This window comes from Nicotiana attenuata, chromosome 8 (genome assembly GCF_001879085.1).
Source record: "Nicotiana attenuata strain UT chromosome 8, NIATTr2, whole genome shotgun sequence".
Lineage (NCBI taxonomy): Eukaryota > Viridiplantae > Streptophyta > Magnoliopsida > Solanales > Solanaceae > Nicotiana > Nicotiana attenuata.
The window spans coordinates 12297946-12315758 of record NC_031996.1 but is presented as its reverse complement, the minus strand read 5'-3'; positions in this window follow the sequence as shown (position 1 = coordinate 12315758).

The following is a 17813-nucleotide window of genomic DNA, read 5'->3' as shown; positions in this document are numbered from 1 at the left end:
CGTGCGTGTGTGATTGAGTTTAGAGGGTCTTGGGATCAGTTCTTGCCATTGGCGGAGTTTTCTTACAACAACAGTTATCAGTCCAGCATTCAGATGGCGCCGTATGAGGCTTTATATGGTCGGAGGTGTAGATCTCCGGTGGGTTGGTTTGAGCCGGGTGAGGCGAGACTATTGGGCACAGATTTGGTTCAGGATGCTTTGGAAAAGGTTAAGGTGATTCAGGATAGACTCCATACAGCTCAGTCCAGACAGAAGAGCTACGCGGACCGGAAGGTTCGTGATGTTTCGTATATGGTCGGAGAGCGGGTTCTGCTTCGGGTTCCGCCTATGAAGGGCGTTATGAGATTTGGGAAGAAAGGGAAGTTGAGTCCGAGATTTATTGGCCCTTTTGAGATATTGAGGCGTGTTGGGGAGGTTGCTTATGAGCTTGCCTTACCTCCCAGCTTGGCAGGAGTTCATCTGGTATTTCATGTTTCGATGCTCCGAAGGTATCACGGTGATCCGTCGCACGTGTTGGATTTCAGTTCAGTCCAGTTGGACAAGGATCTATCCTATGTTGAGGAGCCAGTGGCTATATTGGACAGGCAGGTCAGAAAGTTAATGTCAAAGAACATTGCTTCAGTAAAGGTTCAATGGCGGGGTCAGGCGGTCGAGAAGGCGACCTGGGAGACCGAGCAAGATATGCGCAGCAGTTACCCTCATCTTTTCACTACTTCAGGTATGTCTCTATGCTCGTTCGAGGACGAAAGAATGTTTAAGTGTAGGAGGATGTGACGACTCGGCCGGTCGTCTTAAGAATTTAATTCCCCGATCCCCTATTAACTGCTTTCCCCAAGTCTGTTTCTGCTAATTTGAATTGCCGGGATGTTCGGTTTCCAGTTTCGGAGAGTTTTGGGACACTTAGTCCCTAAATGAGAGCTTAAGAGTTGGAAAGTTGTCCGTAGTCGGAACAGTGTGAAGACGGCCTCGGAATGGAAATTCGATGGTTCCGTTAGCTCCGTTAGGTGATTTTGGGGTTGGGAGCGTGTTCGGAATGTATTTTGGAGGTCCGTAGCTAATTTAGGCTTGAAATGCCTAAGTTTGAATTTGAAGTTTCCGGTCCGATAGTGAGATTTTGATCCGAGGGTCGGAATGGAATTTCGGGAGTTGTAGTAGTTCCGTCATGTCATTTGGGATGTGTGTGTGAAATTTCAGGTCATTCGGACGTGGTTTGGTTAGGTTTTTGATCGAAAGCGTATTTTGAGGAAAATGCGAGTTCTTAGGCTTAAATCCTTGATTAATTCGAGTTTCCGATGTTGTTTTAGGTGTTTTAAAGATGGGCACAAGTTTGAATAAGGTATTAGGTGATGTTGGTGCTTTTGGTTGAGGTCACGGGGGCCTCGGGATGATTTCGGGTGGTTGACGGAAGGATTTGAAGTTGAAGAGTTGCAGAAAATTTGCTGTGTCTGTCATAACCGCACCTGCGGTCTGGGTTCCGCAGGTGCGGAGCCGTAGAAGCGGCTAAGAGATCGCATGAGCGGATTTTGGGTGTCCCTTCAGGTTCCGCAGATGCGGATGTTTAACCGCAGAAGCGGTGTCGCACCTGCAAAAGAAGTACCGCAGATGCGGCTCCTGGTCCTTTTAATGAAAGTCGCAGATGTGACAAATGGTCCGCAGAAGCGGGACCGCAGATGCGGTCCCTTGACTGCAGATGCAGAATTCACTGGTCTGAAATATTGATTTCGAGGGTTTAGTTTCAAAAGTTAGAAAAATCGAATTGGAGCTCGGGAGAGGGCGATTTTGAGAGGGATTTGAAGAGGAGATCATTGGGTAACGATTCTTTACCCCTTTCTAGTTATATTCCATCAATCTATAGTTAATTTCATCATCTAAATTCGAATTGGGGATTAAAAATTGGGAAAAATTGGAAGAAACTTCTTAGGCCGAATTATTGAGTTTTGAATGGGTTGTTGACATCCGATTTGAGAGATTTTTATATGGTTAGACTCGTGAGAGTACGAGGTTTCTGAAAATGTTAATTTCACCCGATTTCGAGACGTTGGCCTGAGGGGCATTTTGGTCATTTTGCATAATTTCGCGTCTTAGCTTTGAATTAAATCGTAGAATCAGTTGCTTGAGATGTTATTTACAATATGTAATCGAATTGAATAGGTTTGGGCCATTTGGAGTCGGATACTCGTGGCAAACGTGTGGTTTCGAGTTGATTTTGGAGCCGGTTCGAGGTAAGTGGCTTGTCTAACCTTGTGTGGGGGACCTTTCCCCTTACGATATGATATTTGGTAATTGAATGCCTTGTACGTGAGGTGACGAGCGCGTACTTGAGCTAATTGTTCAAAATCCGGTTTTACTTGAAGTATTTAAATTGAGTTCCTTTTCTTACCTGTTTTACTCTAATTGCAAACTTAGCCTGTTTTAGTTTAGAGAAGCATGCTTAGTTGACTTATTTGCCTATTTGCTTAAACTGCCTTGTTCGTATTTCATGAAGCATGTTAGGCTAGAAATTACTGTTACCTATTATGAGTTTAGCATTTATTCTGATATTCTTGGGTTATTGTTGTGTGTTTAAATTTGGGACTACGGGACGGCATCCCGGGAGATCCCCTGCACGTGTTATGATCTGGACTGAGGTGTTGGATACCAAGAGATCCCTGGCACATGTATCTATATATTGAGGATACCAAGAGATCCTCGGGATACCAAGAGATCCCCGGATTACTTATGGAGGATACCAAGAGATCCTCGGGATACCTAGAGATCCCCGGTTATCATTCTGTTGTGAGCGGTATTTCTTGTGTTTGTCTTATTTCTGTTTTTCTGTTACTGTATCTTTATTTATCCTGTTTAGATTCTCGCTGTAGACTCTCATTATACTGTTTCTTTATCCTATCATTTATTATTTATTATCTCAGTAGGGCCCTGACTTTCCTCGTCACTACCCGACCGACGTTAGGCTTGGCACTTACTGAGTACCGTTGTGGTGTACTCATGCCCCTTTCTGCGCATGTTTTTCATGTGCAGATCTAGGTACCTCTACCCAGGCGTATCACCCTCGAGGCGGAGAGATCTAGCAGAGACTTCGAGGTACATCTGCCGCGTCCGCAGACCAAGGAGTCTCTATCTTATTATATCCTTTAGCAGTTAGCCTTCCTTTCTTGCTATTGTTTTAGACATTCTGGAGTTAGAGCAGTGTGTTACATTTCTTCAACTTGTGTTCCGGTGAGTTTCCGGGTTTTGGAATGATATTGTAGGCTTCCGTGATGTTGAGTTGTATATGCCGAGCGGCATTCTTATACAGTTTTCTTCTAGCTGTTCAATTTTAAATTATTTATTTCCGCAAGTTATTTTGTTTCCGCATTGTTAGGCTTACCTAGTCGTAGGGACTAGGTGCCGTCACGACATATTCACGGAGGGCGAACTGGGGTCGTGACCCCGGGCTCGCTTGGTCAAAATACGAGGTTCGGACCAAAACCCGATTACCCATTCACCCACGAGCCCGAATATATAATTTGTTTTGAAATCCGAACTCAAAACGAGGTCTAAATCAAAATTAATCAAAAAGCCCTAATTCTACCCAAATCCCTAATTTTCTACCCTTAATCACATGTTTTTGGCCTAAAAATATAATGGGTGTTGATAAAAATGGAAGAAAATAAGTTAAAGATTACTTATCCAAGAGGTTATGGTGAAGAAAAGCTTCAAAATTCTCCTAAGAGCTTTGGAGAAGAAGCGGTTTATGAAATTTTGTGAAAATCCCGTAATGGGTTCTGTTTTGGAGACTTAAAATAACTGGGCGGACTTTGGTCTACGCGATCGCGGACAATGGGTTGCGATCGCATAGGGTAAAATTTGCTGAGCACTGCGATCGCGGACAACGGGTTGCGATCGCATAGGGTAAAATTGCTGAGTACTGCGATCGCGCACAATACCACGCGATCGCATAGAAGAAAAATGAAGACTGGGGCTTTATACATTGCGATCGCGGAGGGAATAATGCGATCGCATAGAATAAATTGTGAACCCCTGAAGTTTACTCTATGCGATCACGACCTTTCTTATGCGATCACATAGAAGAAATCACTGGACACCAGAAAACTGCAGAAAAACCAGATTTTTCCAAGTTTAAAACACCCCGACACCTATCCAAAACTCACCCGAGCCCTCGGGGCTCCAAACCAAATATACACACAACCTCAAAAACATCCTACGGACTTATTCGTGCGATCAAATTTCCAAAATAACATCATTAACAACGAATTAAACCTCAAAATCAAAGAATTTTCTCAAACTTCTTAAAACATAAACTTTAGCAATTTAGGTCCGAATCACGTCAAACGACATCCGTTTTTAACCAAATTTTACAAAAATGTCTTAAACCATATATAAGACCTGTACCGGGCGCCGGAACCAAAATACGGGCCCGATACCATTGTGTTCTAGTCAGATTTCATTTCAAATTTCCTTAAGCAATATCAGAAAATAATTTCCTTTAAAAATTCATTTCTCGAGCCTGGGACCTCGGAATTCGATTCCGGGCATACGCCCGAGTCCCATATTTTCCTACGGACCCTCCAGGACCATCAAATCACGGGTCCGGGTCCGTTTACCCAAAACGTTGACCGAAGTCAAATTTGCTCATTTTATAATCAAAACTTATCATTTTTCACAGATTTTTATATTTAAGCTTTCCGGCTACGCGCCCGGATTGCGCACGCAAATCAAGGCAACTCTAAATGAGATTTTCAAGGCCTCGGAGACACAGAATTCAATTAAAAGCAAGTGATGACCCAAAAGGTCATCACATTCTCCACCTCTAAAACAACCGTTCGTCCTCGAACGGACATAAGAAGGAAGTACCTGAGTTGGGGAAAAGATGGGGATAACGGCTCCGCATATCGGACTCGAACTCCCAGGTCGATGCCTCAGGAGGCTGACCTCTCCATTGAACACGAACAGAAGGAATACTCTTCGACCTCAACTGACGAACCTGCCGGTCTAGAATAGCTACCGGCTCCTCCTCATAAGACAAGTCCTTGTCCAACTGTACAGTGCTGAAATCTAACACGTGGGATGGATCGCCGTGATACTTCCGAAGCATGGACACATGAAACACTGGATGCATGACTGATAAGCTCGGCGGCAACGCAAGTCTATAAGCCACCACTCCCACTCGATCAAGAATCTCAAACAGACCAATGAACCTAGGGCTAAGCTTGCCCTTCTTCCCAAATCTCATCACGCCCTTCATAGGCGACACTCGGAGCAATACCCGCTCACCGACCATAAAATCCACATCTCGAACCTTGCGATCTGCATAACTCTTTTGCCTGGACTGAGCTGTACGAAGTCTATCCTGAATAATCCTGACCTTGTCCAAGGCCTCCTGAACCAGATCCGTACCCGACAACCGAGCCTCTCCCGGCTCAAACCTTCCGACCGGAGACCGACACCACCTACCATATAAAGCCTCATAAGGAGCCATCTGGATACTCGACCGGTAGCTGTTGTTGTAGGCAAACTCTGCTAAAGGCAAAAACTGCTCCCACGAGCCTCCAAAGTCAATGACACAGGCTCGAAGCATATCCTCCAAAATTTGAATAGTCCGCTCGGGTTGCCCGTCCGTCTGAGGATGAAATGCTGTACTCAACTCAATCTGAGTGCCCAACTCTCGCTGAACTGCTCTCCAGAAACGCGAGGTAACTGCGTACCTCGGTCCGAAATGATAGACACAGGCACACCATGAAGACGAACAATCTCCCAGACATAGATCTCAGCTAACCTCTCGGATTAATAGGAGACTGCCACAGGAATGAAATGCGCTGACTTGGTCAGCCTATCAACAATGACCCATACTGCGTCGAACTTCCTCCGAGTCTGCAGGAGTCCAACAACGAAATCCATAGTGATCCGCTCCCACTTCCACTCGGGAAGTTCAATCCTCTGAAACAAACCACCAGGCCTCTGATGCTCATACTTAACCTGCTGACAATTTAAACACCGAGCCACATATGCAACAATATCCTTCTTCATTTTGCGCCACCAATAATGCTGCCGCAAATGCTGATACATCTTCGCAGCGCCCGGATGAATAGAGTACCGGGAGCTATGGGCCTCCTCTAAAATCAACTCTCGGAGCCCATCCACATTAGGCACACAAACTCGACCCTGCAATCTCAAAACTCCATATCATCTAAGGTAACCTTCTTGGCACCTCTGTGCCGCACCGTGTCTTTATGGACACACAAATGAGGATCATCATACTGCCGATCTCGGATACGCTCTAATAATGAAGAACGAGCGACTGTGCAAGCTCACACGACTGGGCTCAGAAACATCCAACCTCACGAACTGATTGGCCAAAGCCTGAACATCCAAAGCAAGCGGTCTCTCACCGACCGGAATACAAGCAAGACTGCCCATACTAGCTGACTCCCTACTCAAAGCATCGACCATCACATTGGCCTTTCCCGGATGATATAAGATGGTGATATCATAATCTTTCAACAACTCCAATCACCTCCTCTGCCTCAAATTCAACTCCTTTTGCTTGAACCAATACTGCAGACTCTTGTGATCCGCGAACACCTCACATGCCACGCCATACAGATAGTGCCTCCAAATCTTCAACGCGTGAACAATAGCTGCCAACTCCAAATCATGAACCGGATAGCTCTTCTCATGAATCTTCAACTGCCGCGAAGCATAAGCAATGACCTCGCCATCCTGCATCAACACCGCACCAAGCCCAATACGAGATGCATCCCATTAAACTGTATAAGGCCCTGAACTTGTGGGCAAAACCAATACCGGTGCCGTAGTCAGAGCTGTCTTGAGCTTCTGAAATCTCGCCTCACACTCATCCGACCATCTGAACTGGGCACCCTTCTGGGTCAACCTGGTCATCGGGGCTGCAATGGATGAAAACCCCTCCACGAACCGACGATAGTAGCCTGCCAATCCCAAGAAACTCCGTATCTCTGTAGCTGATGCTGGTCTAGGCCAGTTCTTGACTGCCTCAATCTTCTTCGGATCAACCTGAATACCCTCTGCTGATACAACATGACCCAGGAATGCAACTGAACTCAACCAGAACTCACACTTTGAGAACTTAGCATATAGCTGACTATCCCTCAGAGTCTGAAGAACCACCTTGAGATGCTGCTCGTGCTCCTCCCGGCTGCGGGAATATATCAAAATATCATCAATGAAGACTATCATGAACGAATCCATATAAGGCCTGAACACTCATCAAATCCATAAAAACTGCGGGGGCATTGGTCAACCCAAATGACATGACCAAGAACTCATAATGCCCATACCGAGTACAGAAAGCTGTCTTAGGGACATCAGACGCCCTAATCCTCAACTGATGGTAGCCAGATCTCAAGTCAATCTTTGAAAATACCTTGGCACCCTGAAGCTGATCAAACAAATCATCAATTCTCGGCAATGGATACTTATTCTTGATTGTAACCTTGTTCACTGCCGGTAATCAATGCACATTCTCATTGATCCATCCTTCTTCTTAACAAACAACACCGGCGCACCCCAAGGCGAAACACTGGGTCTAATGAAACCCTTCTCAAGCAGGTCTTGCAACTGCTCCTTCAACTCTTTCAACTCAGGCGGGGCCACACGATACGGCGGGATAGAGATGGGCCGAGTGCCCGGAGCCAAATCAATGTAGAAGTCAATATCCCTGTCGGGTGGCATACCCGGCAGGTCTGAAGGGAAACCTCAGGAAACTCATGAACAACGGGCACAAAATCAATAGAAGGAATCTCAGCACTAGAATCGCGAACATATGCCAAATAGGCCAAATCCCCTTCTCGACCATACGCCGAGCCTTCACATAAGAGATCACACTACGGGTAGAATGACCAGGAGTTCCTCTCCACCCTAAACGAGGCAAACCCGGCAAAGCTAAGGTCACAGTCTTGGCATGACAGTCCAAGATAACATGGTAAGGTGATAACCAGTCCATCCCCGATATAACATCGAAACCAACCATGTCCAGAAGAAGCAAATCTACACGAGTCTCAAGACTTCCAATAACCACTATACATGAAAAATGGACGCAATTCACCACAACAGAATCATCCACCGGCGTAGACACATAAACAGGGGCACTCAAAGAATCACTAGGCATGACCAGATACGGCGCAAGATAAAATCGAAGCTTCTCTACCACAAACCAGAACAGTACCTGCACCTCCACCTCTAATACCTTTACCTCCACCTCTAGCATCTCTACCTCCACCTCTAATATCTCTACCCCCCTCTAATACCTCTCTCTGAGTGATGTGGAGAAACTTCTCCTGAAATAGCTGCGTGAACTGTTCTCAAGTCAAAGTTGATGACCTAACTGGTATAGCCAATCAATAATCCCTCCAACAGGTCTTGGCGGATCCAGACAAGCGAAAAGTAGCAAGATCGACCCCATTGGTCTCCACGATCCCCATGTTCCTGAGAACCTCATGATAGCTGTCTAAAAAAATCTTGGGGATCCTCAGAAGATGCACCGCTGAAAGTAGTAGTGAAGTGCTTGATGAAACTTATCCAACCTCCACAAAGCCTCCAAAGACGTAGCTGACCTATCACCGGTCTGAGCTGTTGTTCGGCTGAAGAAGCGGTACGTGACCTCGCCATTTGCGAAAGAACAAGAGTAGAGGTTTCGATTTAGCATTGAGAGAACAAAATCGCATGACAGGAAAGAATAGGTGTGAAGTTTTTCCTAACTCTATAGCCTCTGGAGGATAAATACAGACGTCTCTGTACCGATCCCTCAGACTCTACTAAGCTTGTCTGTGAATTGTGAGACCCATGTAACCTAGAGCTCTGATACCAACTTGTCACGATCCGAATTTCCCACCCTCGGGAGTCGTGATGACGCCTACAAATGAGAGCTAGGCAAGCCAATCCTTAGCTACTTACTTCACTATCACATTGCTTCTTTTTAACAAATATAAGGCGATAACATGAAAACAGCGGAACTTTAAATGATTAAGCGGAAGATAACAATTTAATATATGAACATAAATTATCTAGTACAACTATTTGAGTCTCGACTACCCAGAACTGGTGTCACAGTTTCACAAACGGTCTAAGAATACTACAGATAAAGGGTCTGAAGAAATAAATACAACACCGTCTCTAGAAATGCATGAAAGAAATAGGAATAGTAGATAGAAGGAGACGCCAAGGCCTGCGGACGCCTGCAGGACTACCTCGGGTCGCCTGATGATCAAGAATCAGCAATCTCACTACGGTCCGAAGCCCACAACACTGGGGTCTGCACAAAAGAGTGCAAAGTGTAGTATCAGCACAACCGACCCCATGTGCTGGTAAGTGTCTAGCCTAACCTCGGCGAAGTAGTGACGAGGCTAGAACCAGACTACCAAATAAACCTATGCAATTTAACTATATACATCGGAAAAAGAAGTACAGAAAGAAACAGTCATATACCGTCAAGTATGAGAGGGGGAACACATGCTGCGGGGAAACATCGAATAGTAACAGAAGAGCAACAAAAAAGTATGAGGTTCACCACATTTCAATTGAAAATAGGAAGGGGAAATCATACTGCGGGGTTCGACAAGTATCAACAGGAAAACCAGCAATTTAGTGTAGAGAAACTGTAACACAGTTATCAATAAAAATTAGGAAAATCAAAGATAAGTGCACGGCATCACCCTTCGTACTTTTACTCTCTCTCACCAAAACAATACACGGCATCATCCTTCGTGCTTTACGCTCTTCCTCACCCAAACAACAATCACAAGGCAAATAGGGTAAGGGAATCTATAACCTCGAAATAAAATCAAGTAACAACAGAAAATCAGTAAATAAACGTAAAGGACAACATAACTCAATTATCAACAAGAATCAGGGAAAATCAAGGACAAGTGCACGGCATCACCCTTCGTGCTTTTACTCTCGTCCTCACCATAAGAATCAGTACAATAGGCACGGAATGGTACATCGTGTGGCACGGCAACACCCTTTGTGCTTTACACTCTTTCCTCACCATGAAATCAATATAATAGGCACGGAATGGTACATCGTGCGGCACGGCATCACCCTTCGTGCTTTACTCTCTTTCCTCACAAGACAAATAATGCACGACATCATCCTTCGTGCTTTAACTCTCTTCCTCACCCAAACAATAATCACAAACAATAGGGCAAGGAAATAAAGGAAATTGCAATAAGAATCCCGGCAAGGGAGCAACAAGTCAACAATTAAATCCCGGCAAGGGAACAACATCAATAACATCAACATCCCGGCAAGGGAGATAACAAATAAATCAACAATAGCCCGGAAAGGGTGATAATATAATGATCTCTTCTCTTTCTCATTTTTACTTCACAATTCACTTCACAACTCGAGCCAATGCTCTAGAGGTTCAATTATCACTTATACTTTCACAATTCGTTATACAACTTGAGCCAACGTTCCTCAATGTTCATAGGTCACAAATCCTTCCACAAACTTTATACAACAATTAGAAATCACCACTAAGGCATGAAAGATACAACGAAGTCATGATAATCACAATATAAAGACTCACGGGCATGCTAGACACCAACGTATAGATACTCGTCACCATGCCTATACGTCGTACCCAACAATTACCACATAGCAAATAGGACTCAACTCCTAATCCCTCAAGCTAAGGTTAGACCAAACACTTACCTCGAACTTCCACGGCCAACTCAAGCCTCGAACACCGCTTTTCCTTTTGAATTTGGCTCCAAATCAATTGTATCTAGACATAATCGACTTAATAACATCAATAAACGCTAAACAATCCAATTCCAGTGTTTAATTATAGCTTTCTAATCATTCTTCCCAAAAATCCAAAAATTGACCCCGGGCCCGCTTGGTCTAAACACGAGGTTCAGACCAAAACCCTTACCCATTCACCCACGAGCCCGAATATATAATTTGTTTTGAAATCCGACCCCAAAACGAGGTCTAAATCAAAATTAATCAAAAAGCCCTAATCCTACCCAAATCCCTAATTTTCTACCCTTAATCACATGTTTTAGGCCTAGAAATCTAATGGGTGTTGATAAAAATGGAAGAAAATAAGTTAAAGATTACTTACCCAAGAGGTTATGGTGAAGAAAAGCTTCAAAATTTGTCTAAGAGCTTTGGAGAAGAAGAGGTTTATGAAATTTTGTGAAAATCCCGTAATGGGTTCTGTTTTGGAGACTTAAAATAACTGGGCGGACTTTGGTCTACGCGATCGCGGATAATGGGTTGCGATCGCATAGGGTAAAATTTGCTGAGCACTGCGATCGCGGACAACGGGTTGCGATTGCATAGGGTGAGTACTGCGATCGCGGACAATACCACGCGATCGCATAGAAGAAAAATGAAGACCGGGGCTTTACACATTGCAATCGCGGAGGGAATAATGCGATCGCATAGAATGAATTGTGAACCCCTGAAGTTTACTCTATGCGATTGCGACCTTTCTTATACGATCACATAGAAGAAATCACTGGACACCAGAAAACTGCAGAAAAACCAGATTTTTCCAAGTCTAAAACACCCTGACACCTATCCAAAACTCACCCGAGCCCTCGGGGCTCCAAACCAAATATACACACAACCTCAAAAACATCATACGGACTTATTCGTGCGATCAAATTGCCAAAATAACATCATTAACAACGAATTAAACCTCAAAATCAAAGAATTTTCTCAAACTTCTTAAAACATCAACTTTAGCAATTTAGGTCCGAATCACGTCAAACGACATCCGTTTTTGACCAAATTTTACAGAAATGTCTTAAACCATATATAGGACCTGTACCGGGCACCAGAACCAAAATACGGGCTCGATACCATTGTGTTCTAATCAGATTTCATTTCAAATTTCCTTAAACAATTTCAGAAAACAATTTCCTTTAAAAATTCATTTCTCGGGCCTGGGACCTCGAAATTCGATTCCGGGCATACGCCCGAGTCCCATATTTTCCTACGGACCTTCCTAGACCGTCAAATCATGGGTCCGGTTCAGTTTACCCAAAACGTTGACCGAAGTCAAATTTGCTCATTTTATAATCAAAACTTATCATTTTTTACAGATTTTCATATTTAAGCTTTCCGGCTACGCGCCCGGATTGCGCATGCAAATCTAGGCAACTCTAAATGAGGTTTTCAAGGCCTCGAAGACACAACATTCAATTAAAAGCAAGTGATGACCCAAAAGGTCATCACACTTTTGGACGTGTCTTGGTGAAGATCTCAACACTATTTTTCTGGCTCCTCTTGCTTCCCCAAAGACTGAAGGTTCTTCAATTGGTCATGCACAGGAACATGAGAATGTGCTGACGAAATTTTCATCTCTGAAATGAGTTGGCTTGACCATAGTTCCTTTTTGGCCTTCCTAAAACACTTGAATCATCTCCTTGCTGAGTTTCATGTCGTTGGGTTCTCGGGCTCCCCCTTTCTCTTAGCTCCTTGACAACTGCATTATCTAAGGAAGTACCTGTGATTGGTAGATTTGATTCTTCAAGGTTCAAGGATTTAGATCCTATCCCTTCTTGTGCAACTCCATAATACAAAGAGACTTCATCGAATATGACATCTCTTGAAACAACGAAGAGATGAGTTTTATGATCCATGCACTTCTATCCTTTTTTCTTTCATCATATCCGACAAAAATGCATTTCCTTGCCTTGACATCTAACTTGCTCCGTTGAGAATTCGAATTGTGAACATAACAAATAGAGCTAAAAACCCTGAAGTTTTTAATACTAGGCTTTTTTTTCAAACATTAATTCATAGGAAGACTTCATATTGTTTGGAGAAAGCGGCATCTTGTTAATTACATGCGCTGCACATTTCATACCTTCAACCCACAAGGCTCTAGGTAAATTCTTGGCATGAAGCCAACTAACATATCCCAGTTAAGTGTTGGATATTCTTTTCAGCCACTCCATTTTGTTGTGGTGTATCAGCGAATGTGAGTTATCTTTTCATGTCATGCTGACGACAAAAGGAAAGAAACTCATTTGAAGTGAACTCATCGCCATTATCAGTTTGCAGCTGCCTTATTCAGGAATCGAGTTCGCCTTCAAATGTTTCTTTGAACTCCACAAACTTATGAAAAACTTTTGATCGACTTGTAAAGTTATGAAAAACTTCACAAAATAAATCCAAGTGAATCTAGTAAAGTTATCAATGAAAATTAGTATATAAGAATAGCCTAAGAATAAAGGAGTTCTCGTTGGCCCCATCAAGTCACTGTGAATAAGTTCTAGTAGAGCATTGCACATTGACAAGGATCTATCAAATGGAAGATGATGTGCCTTTCCATATAGACATCCTTCACAAACCTCTCATCCACCAAAATTTCTTAAGTTAGCCAATCCTTTTACTAGATGCAATTTTACCATGTATTTTAATTTATACATGCTAAGATGTCCAAGTCTAACATGCCAAAGATGCGTGTTATCATTGCTACTCATCTTCTCAATATATGAAATAAAGGTAGATAAGATATATAAATCGCTAACTCTCTTATATGAGTGAATGATATATGCCTTGAGCACCTTGATATTTCGGAGGAGCTTCACATCACGTGGGCCAAATAGCAAATAGTTTCCAGTATCTACATCATTTACAACTGAAAATTAATTTTCTCTTCATACTTGGAACATGAAAGACACTGTTGAGGGTAATAGCATCTTTTTGCTTCTCGTCGATCACAACAGTGCCTTCCTTCTACATATTATGGATTGTATTATTTGTCGTAACAATGCCATCATGTCCATTGTATTCGCGAAATGTGGAGAATTTGGATTGATCTCAAGTGAGATGATGCCCACATCCTGAATTCACGATCCAATCTTTTTCGAAATTTATGGAAGCCATGTCATTTATAGCTCGAGTCTCCGCTACGAAGCACTTTCCCCAGTCTTCTTCTTCGTCGGCAACTTTCTTGATTTGAGCCATATTGCTCTCTTTAGCTTGACAATATCTTTTATGTGTCCGATTTTGCCACAACGGTAATATTGTAAATACTTTTTACCGTTATCGGAAGACTTCCCTTTCTTTCCTGGCGAGCTTGAACCACTTGAGGATCGAGAGTGCAGGCTATCTATTGATTTTCCTATAAAGTTCCTCTTATCAGCGGCAAGAGCATTTTCTTTCCCTTCTTTGACAGATACACCAACATCTGTTTGACTAGTAGCTCTTGTGATGACAGCAAATTCTCAAATTCTTTCAAGAATGGTTGTGGAACCCATCCTTGAATCGATGTAAAATGAGAATATATTTTGGCTTTAAACAATGAGTAATAATTCTTCTTATTCGTGCTTCAGAGATAGCCTCGCCCGGATTCAATAGAGAACTTTCAGAACATAGATTTTTAACCTTCAAAAAATACTTGTCGATAAAAAGATTACCTTGAGTAGTGTTGGCCAATTAATTGTCTAAAATTAGTAGCCGAGCTTCATCCTTCTTATTGAACAACCGATCGAAGGTCTTCCATATTTCATGAGTTGATTTATCATTATATATGACAAAATAAGTTGGGAGAGATAGAACTCTTTAAGATAAACTCCGCCTTGGCATTAATCTGCTTCCACTTCTTGCGTGCGTTACTATTTTTCGATTCGTCAGCAGGAGGATTTGTGTTACTCCCATTGACAACTTCCCACAAATCCTCACCAACAAGTTATGATCCCATACAAATCTTCTATACTTTGTAGTTGGACCGGTTCAATAACTTCATCCCCAGTCCATTAGCACGAGCACTCAAATCCATTTATTTTAGACCCGTTGAATCAACCACTAACCGAACCTTGAAATCCAGAAGCCAACCTATGGCTCTGATACCATATAAAGAAACACAACCCAATTCTTCAAATTCCAGATTCAACTATTTTTTAATACATATATCAGATTTCGAACTCGACAAAGGACGCAACTAAATAATGGAGTCTGGAGTTTCTCTCCTAAACTCAACTTGGTCAGCTCTTCTCGGACGAATTGATGTGTTAAAGTATAGTCCCTTGCTTTCGATTTCATGTCTGAATCCGTTCGAAGCTTCCAAGGTTGCTCCATTAACCGATTGATATTCAAAATAGGTTTTAGGGCCAAATCTGGTAGCATTTAGTAGGCAAATATAAAAATTATATTTTTTGACAAGAAAGTAGTATCTGGAGTAAGAAAAAGTATTTTAAATTTGAAATTATATTTAGATATGCATTTCACTAGAAAAATGTTGCAGTTTTGTGAGTGGGGAAAAATAATTCTGAAAAATTTGAAAGAGTTTGGTTTTTGAAAAAATTATTTTTGATTTCTTTACAAAAACCTGTAAAATTTTATGGGTAGACACATTTTTGTATTTTTTTTAATTTTTTTAATGAACAAACGAGGCCTTAATAAGAGGGATTAATATTGATATTTTTTTATTTGCCAAACAAAGTAGGTTTCTCTAATCCAAATTGACCCAAAAAAAAGACTTTTAAAAATATTTCAGATTTTTTATTTGATATAATATTAGGTATATCAATAATAAAAGTAAAAGAGTTTATTAGTTTTGTTTGGTAATTAAATCAATAAAACTTGATTAGAATTGGACGGATTATGTAATAGGTTTGTTCAGTAAGTTTTTGTGCCAGGAGCTAAATTTTATTACAAAATTTTTAAGATTTAATTAAAATGTCGAATCGCAATATATAATTATCGAAATTTTAGATTCTATTAGAAAGGATCAAGGTTCTTTTTATTGAAAATTTACTAATTTACACTCTACAGGTATAGCAAAAAAGGTAGGTAACTAAAGTCATAATACTATGAAAGTTTAAATAGTGATGACATAATTGCCAGCTTGGACCAATCAAACTATGCAGTGAAATTAGTACTTCGTCTATTTCATTTTGTTTGGCATAAGTTGACTCAACCCGAAATTTAAGAAATATATATATATTTTTAAAATTTTTGGTTTTGAATATGCCATAAGACTCATAATATTTGTGTCACTGTGTAAAACTTGTGAAAGTTGTAATATTAAAGAAAATCATCAAGATTTTGCGATCCGTTGTATTTCAATTCTAAGAGCTCAGATCAAATTGAATCGGCATTGATATACCAATTTGACCTTTGCTCTCTTATTGAATATGCTCATTCAAATAGCAGTTCTAGCTCCATATAAAGAATTCCCCAATAGTAGTGATTGTGATCAATACTTTAAAATTTTCTTGGGATGCTATTAAAATTGAAAGGCACAATTTGAACAGCAATGATGGCATTTCTATTTTGTTTACCGAATCACATGAAATTTTACTCAACTCCATATCTGGAATGTATGAAATACGTATGAACGGAGGAAGAAAGAGAATTTTCTACTTAAATTGAATTGGAATTTATTGAAATTTTCAACAAATACAAATGGAAAGAAGTTGATGAGATGGTCCTAATACTTATGCGGAGCTAAAGAAAATTTCATTAATGAAGTATAAAAATATGAAACCTTTTTTGGGACGAATAAATAAGAAAATAATGTCTTCAACTTGTTTGGATAGTTGTTATATATCGTTTCATAATATATCGTATTGTATTGTATTGTATCGTTTTGATGTATATAATATTTGGATAGATTGTATTGTTTGTCGTTGTTCCATGGTGTCATGCATCAACAATATGAAGAATAAACTTGCAATATTAGAAAGAAAAAGCAAGGTACGAGGTAATATTATAATATAAAAAGGTAGTATAAATGATAAAATAAGATTATCTAATAATAAAAAAGATGCAAGATGAGAGAAAAAAAAGGAAACAACGCGACCACACCAAATCGGTCGTTTCATAAAATGACACTTTTCGTCGTTACGTAACGACGAATTTCAACGATACGATACAATAAAAACTAAGTAACAATAAAATTAAACATTGTATACGATACAATACTACATGTAACAACCATCCAAAAAGTGGAAAAGACGAAGTATAGTTAGACCTGTCAAATGGGCCGGGTTGACCCACGAACCGGCCCACATAACCCATTAAATTGACCTTTTAACCGGTTGGGTAATTACCATTGATCAGTTGGGCAATCATGAACAATCGGGCTCAAATTTCATATGTTTCTCACGTTTTAATGTTAATAAAGTATGATTTTTCTTTCATTTTTATTCTAATTGGTTTCAAGAACATGTAGTAATTTCAAGTTCATATATATGTATAAAAATTTGAATTTTTTATCATTTATTAGTTTTTTGAATTAAATTGAATTCGGTCCATTAGGGCCCAGGAATTACGGGTCAGGTCAAGAGGTTCTGGTTAATGGGTCAAATCCGGACCGGCTGTTTAAGAAAGTGAACCGGCCGGACTCTATTAAGGATCCACGGGCCAAAAGTCAACGGGTTTGGCTCCGGGGCGGGTCGACCCATTTAATACAGTAGATTTCGTAAAAATAGCACGGTATAGCCAGTTTTCGGACTGGTCATTCAAAAATAGCCAGCGTTTACGAAGTCAATGAAAAATAGCCACTATTTTGCTGCAACAGAGATCGGTCCAGCATAATATACTGGAGTTCAGTGCACCTGTGTATGAACTCCATGCTGGACCGGTATACTTTGCTGACTCCAGTATAATATATTGGAGACTGGAGCACCGGTGCTCCAAACTCCAGTATATTATACTTGCTGGAACTCCAATATATTATGCTGGAGTTCTAGTGTACTTATGCTGGAACTCCATCATATTATGTTGGAGTTCCACCATACTTATCCTGGAACTTCAGTATAATATGCTGGAGTTCAAGCATACTTATGCTAGTACTCCAGTATAAT